Here is a 6,968-nt window from a genome sequence, read left to right as displayed (position 1 = left end):
CAGATTTATCAGTCAGCTTAGACCAAAACTTCTGGTCTCAGGTATGCTTAAAAACCTTTAAATTGATTAGAAATCCCAGTCTGCAATTAATACAATACAAAATACTACATAGAGTGCACTATACAGGTCATCGGATGTTCCAGATGGGCTTTACATCTTCCAACAACTGCTCACACTGTCAAGGCAATACACCAGACAATTACATCCACGCTCTTTGGTTCTGTCCACTAGTGCAGAAGTTTTGGCGCGGGATATGTGAAGACTTATCAAAGTGTCTGAAATGTAAAATTCCAACCTGCCCTTTAGTGTGCTTGTTGAGCAAATTGGATGATGTCACTACAGAAACTAATACAGTCCACATGGTTTTTACTGCCCTATGCAGTGCCAAGAAAACGGTCCTCATGAACTGGAAAAATAAAAATAATCTTAATTCTAGCCAATATAGAAACCATCTAATAGATCACGTTAGTCTCGATACAGCCTCTGCCACCACATTAGATCAATCCCTCTGGGCTCCTTTGATCGGCTCCATCACCTAACGGAGGTGGGGGGGTCGTGGTTTGGTCCCGCCTTAGCTATTGTGGTTGATGTGGAGGTTGGGACGGGCTTAGGGCAACTGGAGAATCCCTAGGGAGGTTATCCCTGGAGGGCTTAACCCGGGGGTTGTGGTCATAACCTGGTTAGTGGCTCTGGTTGCTCTTAGAGGGTGTTCTCCTCGTGGCTGCGTGCAGCAGGGCTGGGGGAGGGTTGGTGCTGGCGGACGTAGGTTACTGGCCTGGTAGCCTGGCTGCCCCTGAGTGGATCCGGGGCAGGCGTGGGGGCTTGGGGTTCGGGGGTGCTTTGCCTCCGTGCTAGGGCTCTGGCTGGGCCTTGGGGGCTTCGGTCCTCGTTGGTGTGTCGCCGAGGTTGTGGGCGGGTGGGTGCACGGGGCTCAGCCCTGGCGCAGGGGCCTCTGGTGCATCGGCCTAACTGGGGGGCTCTTCAACTGGCAGGGAGGTTGTTCCATCCTTGCAGGAGTCCACTCTGCAGGTGGGGGAGAGACATAGGAGAGGTGGAGAATAAACTTAACCTAGGTGTCTATTTTCTTGTGTAGTCTGGGAGATGATTGAATGTTGGGGTGGGTACAGTTTCCTCTGCGGTGGGGTCGGGTGGGCTGCCCTGGGTCCTGTGGGGCTTGGCGGTGCTGCTGCCGTAGGCCCCGGTCTGGATGGGTCTGGGCTCCCTTGCCTTGGTGGGCGCCAAAGGACGGGGGTACCTACTGGGGTCAGCGGGGAGCTGGCCCTAGGAGGGGCATCTTGCCCCTCCCTTCTTTTCCTCCCCATCCCTGGCTGCCTCCCTCTTCCCGCTCCACCACACCCACCCACACAAGTAGGGCCTTGTGTGTACATGTCCATTTATGTCTATCCTTACGTTGGGGAGTGCTGAGTATTTGTATATGTGTGCATAAGGGTGGGAATGCATGTTTGGGTCTGTGTGTGCCTGTTTGTCTGTGTTTATATGTCAGGTCGGGTCTTAGACTTCACCTCTCTGTGAACTCCCAGGCCCTCCAAAGTATGGAGGCCTATCTCCCCTCACCACACTCCCTGCCGGTGACTAATGCCCTCAGGGGTCGGTGCGTTGGTGGTTCTTGGTGTCCAGGGCTGGGCGCTCAGGTATGTACCAGCTCACTCCCGGTGGCTACTTGGCGGGGCCTGGCGCCTGTTGCTCGGTCAGGCCTCTTCCGGGGCGTAGGGGGCCCTCGGGCCTCCGGCCTCTGGGCCTGCGGCTCGGTTCACTCTGGCACAGCTGGCTGCCCGCAGAGCTGGTGGGCACGCCAGTGCAGCCCCCTCTGGCTTCTGCTCTGTGGCTACTGGGTGACCCTCGTCTGGGGCTCTCCTCAGCTCTTCCCAGGAGGGTGGCACGGATGCCCCTCCGGTGGTCCTCCTTGGGCTCTCGCACTCTGGGGCCTCTGGATGTCTGGAGCCTGGATCTCCTCCATGCCTGCTTCATGCCCTGGGGGACGGGGCTATGGCCCTCCACACCCTCTAGCAGACCGTTACATGGGGAAACCTTTTGAATACAAGCGCGCTGATCCACACAGGTGTGCACACGGGTGTTCACTGTTCATAGACATAAACTACACCTTTCTTGGCTGCTACTTCAAAGCACATTGTGCGCTGTCGGTCCTGCGTGCTGCACAACAACATTCAATATTTAGTATTTACTGCTGTTTACACTTAGCTAGATTAATGCGATGGTGTTGTGTTTAGTATGTTGCTTTGTTTTTTTTGCTTGTTTTCTCTTCTTTTTCTCTCAACAGGTGATCCAGGAGATTTTTTTCTTTCTCTTTTTAAGTGCCCTTTCTCACTGTCCCTCTTCCCTTCTGTTTTTCTTTTCCTTCATCTTTCTTTCTCCCTTTTCTATCCCCCAGTCATGTCTGTCCCGTCTGTAACAACTGAAAATAAAATAAAATAAATAATAACAACAAAGGTCGATCAAATGGACCGATACGGCAAGGCTGTGATGATCCATTTGGCAAAGTAAATTCATTGGGCATCCTTGTTGGTCTTCAGACAACAATTCTGACGGCTAAAGAACCAAATGGGACAGGCAAAAAAAACAAACAAACAAACAAAAATGTATATATATATATATATATATATATATATATATGTATGCAATGTTTGGTTTTCTTCCTGAATACTATCGTTGTTTATATTTACTGCGGGAAGAAACGGTAAAAACTGCGTTTTATAAGGAAAACGCTCAAAAGCACTCTCGCCTGTGAGAAAAGCCAAAACCAAAAAAACCCCACCCTTTTCCTCGGTCGAAGAATGTACCATGTCGACCAATCAAAAAATGATATGGCAACATGGCATTTAGTTGTTTAGGGAGGGAGAAGTTTTAGGAGTGACGGCGGTGTTTTGAGATGTGAGAGATTTGCGACATTAAGTGCAAATCTTGTGTTGTTAGTGTGTAGTGTAGTCAATAGTTTTGTTGTGTGTGTCAGAACAACGAGGCGACTGCTAAATGTTACAGGTGTTACAGGAGTGATACATCTCCTGTTGTCAGGCCTGCAGGTATCAGGCTTTTGATGTTCTCCTTTATCTCATAGTGGACAGAAATTAAACAGTCGGATTCCCCTGGTCCACACCAGTTTTAAGCCAGCTGCTAGGCGCCAGCCGAGGCGACCCGCCAAGACGCCCCCGCGAAGGGGACCTGACGGGCACCGCAGCTGAGGTGGTTCGTGAGAAGGGCCCGGCGCGCGTTCAGAGTCGCCGCCAGCCACCGCCGACTGCATCCCCTCGCCGGCCCGCCTTCCACGCCGTACGACACGCGAGGCACTGCAGACGCGAGGCGGGCCGCGCAACGCGCTTCCAGCGGCGGAGAGAGGAGGGCGACGGAGCGACTGCTCCCCCAGCCGCGGCACGAGCTCAGCCCCGCTTCGCACCCCAGCCCAACCAACCTAGCCCTTAGAGCCAATCCTTATCCCGAAGTTACGGATCTGACTTGCCGACTTCCCTTAGCTGCCTTGTTCTAACATGCCAGAGGCTGTTCACCTTGGAGACCTGCTGCGGATATGGGTACGGTCTGGCGTGAGACTTACACCTTCTTCCTCTTCTCTCCAGAGCATACCTCCACCTCTCCAGGCTGTCCTTCATCTGCTCTCTGGTCTCACTACAGATCATAGTCCAAAGAGACTCCTACCTGACCTCATCTGTCAGTCTGTCCACAACCTCGCCTTGAACTCCAACTCCTACAGCACACATCGCCACCATCTCACTCTCCTCCTACATGTCTCTTCTTCAGTCACCTTTCTTACTCACTATGTGTTAATAGACCTCTCTGCATCGAATCATACTTGTTATTAATCTCTGGCTCTCTTCCACAGCATGTCTTTTGTCCTGTCTTCTTTCTCTCACCCCAACCAGTCGCGGCAGATGGCGCCCCTCCCTGAGCCTGGTTCTGCTGGAGGTTTTCCTTCCCATTGTCACCAAAGTGCTTGCTCATATGGGTGATTGTTGGGATTTTCTCTGATGTGTTATGATCTACCTTACAATCAGTGTTGGGGAGTAACGGAATACATGTACCGCCGTTACGTATTTAAAATACAAAATATGAGTTTGCTGAAATAAAGGGATTACACGGCGGTACTTTCCTGTTTCATATGTTCGGCTATGCCCTTTCTATTTTTGGTTTCCACGCCTCAAACAAAACACGCATTAAGAGGCTCTTATGTCTGTGTCTCAATCTCGCGACCCATGTCACCCCTACTTGCGGCTCGCATAATGACGTGAAGAAATATTTTTAAAAAATTATTCACAAAAATGATTTAATATGAAGGCAATAGGCAGAGTGTTACAGGCATCGCCCTAAAGAATGTAAGTAAGTAAAGTTAATTTATTAAGCGCTTTTCATAGACAGGTAGTCACAAAGCGCTGTACACAAAGATTAAAATAAACAGTATGATAAATAGCAAAATGCGCAATATAATAAATAATGTAGCTTCATGGGCAGTCCATGCTGCAGGGAGAATGGACTGCCATACCCGTGATGTGTCTGTGAGCGAGGGAGGGAGAAAAAGGAAAAGTACAAGCTGTCACCGACCAGAAGCACGAGATGGAAGCATGCAAATATAATAATAACCACTGCAGCCAAAAAGAGTGCCTGACGAGCCCAGTTGTAAGTAAGCTATTAAGACTCGGCTGTACACTTTTTTGTGTTTTTCTCCGAAACAATAAATTCAGTTGGAGCAGCTTTTCAACGCCTCTCTCTGTCTCTCACTAGCAAAGTTGACCCAGACAATAAAGTAAAGCTAGTTTTCAGCTACGAGCCCGACACAGAACCCAACGTATTAGCCAGAGGTCCCTTTACTACGGTTTGGAGCCGCGGACCTGTTTTATATACGCGCGGAATAGTTTTCGATACGAGAGCGCTGCAAAAAGTGCGGACTTACCTAACGTCAACCTACTGTTACTTGTTTTATATTAAGATTTAAAAATCTAGTCGGTATTGGTATGGCGAGTAACCTTCAGTAAAAGTCATAATTCACACAGCAATAGTACATTCATGTAGTTGTAAAAAGCATGATAATATAATAGGTAATCCAAAGTATTCAGAATACGTTACTGTCATTGAGTAACGTAACGGAATACGTTACAAAATACATTTTGGGGCATGTATTCTGTAATCTGTAGTGGAATACATTTTAAAAGTAACCTTCCCAACACTGCTTACAATATAAAGTGAATTGAGGCAAATGTTGTTGTGATGTGGCACACAAGGATGGCATCCTATCATATGGTTTCTGACCTTCTCTATACTTCTCCATCAACACTTTCAAAGGAAACATCACATCTGCGGCACTCTTTATCAGCATGAAGTCATACTGCTGCTCACTGTTTGTCAATTCTCTTATTAACTTTAGTTCAACAACTCTTTCTCATATCTTCATGGTATGTTTCGTCAGCTTTATCCCTCTGTAGTTACTACATCACATTTTTGTCTTGAAAATCAGTACCAGTACCCTTCTTCTCCCTTCTCCAGATGTCCTCTCACTCTCCAAGACTTTGAGAAACAATCTGTTTAAAAACTCCAGTCCCCTTTGTTCTAGACATCCCCATACCTCCACAGGTACGTCATTTGGACAAACCACTCTTCATCCTCTTCATAACTGCCCTCACTTCCTCCTTACTAATAGATAGATACTTTAGAATAGAACAGGATACGGTTTATTGTAAATATATACATGTACAATGAGATTCAGAGTTATTGATCCCACAAGGGAAATTGTAATCCTCTGACTTCCTGATCACTAACTTTCCTCCCCTCTCTCATTTTCTTCAACTATCAAACAAGGCCACCACTCAATCATTACTCAGTCACTCCTTTAAAAGAAATACCACATCTTATCGCAGCATCTCATCTTATCTTATGTAACAAGAAACTTTGGTCTGTCCCAAAAGACAAAATAACGTTAAAATAAAGAAAAATAAAAAAAGATTAAGATCACAGCAAAGTGGAGTGAAATCACTGCCCTTCTTACAGTCTTCATGGTCTGTTTTTTGCACTAACTTGGTATAAATAAAAATACAATAAAACAAACTATTTATCACGGTATTTACCACAAACTTCAGCACCTGAAGCCACGCCCCCTCACAGCTGCTGACAGACAGCGGTCAATAATTGGCTGTTCTCCAAACATGGTGGGACACGCTCCGACCGTCCGGCATTTAAAAAGAAAGAGCAGGCCAGAAGGAGACGTTCATAAGTCATTTCTCTGATCAGGGGATAACACTTCAGTTCTCCCATCGACTAGACGCCCTAAAGCCACGTGAGGAGCAGAGAGTGTGAGGGAGGAGGAGAAGGAAGAGTGTGCGCGAGTTTGTGTGCGTGCGTGTGGTCGACATCTCTGTCCACAGAGAGCAGGGAAGAACAGCAGCGGGAAAAAACGGTGGGTCTGTACTCTTTTCTACACATTTTACTTAGCTTTTATTTGACTGTGAGAGCCACCACGATGGTTTTATACTTGAACCACGTCAGAGACAGAGGCGGTGATGGTGCTGGAAATAAACCGCAGTCTGAGCTTCTGCTATGGGCAGAAATCTGAATTTGAATAAGTTAAATTCGAATTTGAATTGCTCGGATTGAATCTGAATTGTAACTTGAATAAATGCTTTTAAAAACTGAATATGAATTAGCCTAATTTGAAATTCAATTTATTGTTTTGAAAATGATCATAACTAAATTGAAATTGAATTTTATATTTTGAAAATGAATTCATTTGCTTTGAAACCGTATTTTATCCTTTAAAAATTTAGCTCTCGAATAATTTCAGATTCACTTCTCACCATCAGTGGCGGTCCTAGCCTGTTTGGCGCCCCGGGCCAACACTACCTCTGGTGCCCCCCCACCCCAATTGTTACACCCTTTTTACACATGCTCTTTTAATATTCTTGTCAATTTTCTTGATATTTATTTATAATCAC

At 46.8% G+C, this 6,968-nt stretch overlaps 1 protein-coding gene across 2 annotated transcripts in view; it reads left to right on the top strand.

Moving 5' to 3' along the window:
* Nucleotides 1-6,156: 6,156 nt before the first annotated feature.
* LOC112841651 (multidrug resistance protein 1) overlaps nucleotides 6,157-6,968 on the top strand; it is a 74,467-nt gene continuing 73,655 nt past the window's right edge. Inside the window, exon 1 of one of the 2 annotated variants that reach the window (XM_019364490.2) lies at nucleotides 6,157-6,433. The gene's annotated coding sequence lies outside the window, so the exon portion shown is untranslated. The remainder of the gene's footprint in view (nucleotides 6,434-6,968) is intronic. The other variant, XM_019364492.2, reaches the window with a different exon arrangement.

This window comes from Oreochromis niloticus, linkage group LG11 (assembly GCF_001858045.2).
Source record: "Oreochromis niloticus isolate F11D_XX linkage group LG11, O_niloticus_UMD_NMBU, whole genome shotgun sequence".
NCBI classification, from domain to species: Eukaryota; Metazoa; Chordata; class Actinopteri; order Cichliformes; family Cichlidae; genus Oreochromis; species Oreochromis niloticus.
Note: the sequence above shows the minus strand (reverse complement) of the source record. Positions and strands in the feature narration are given on the sequence as shown.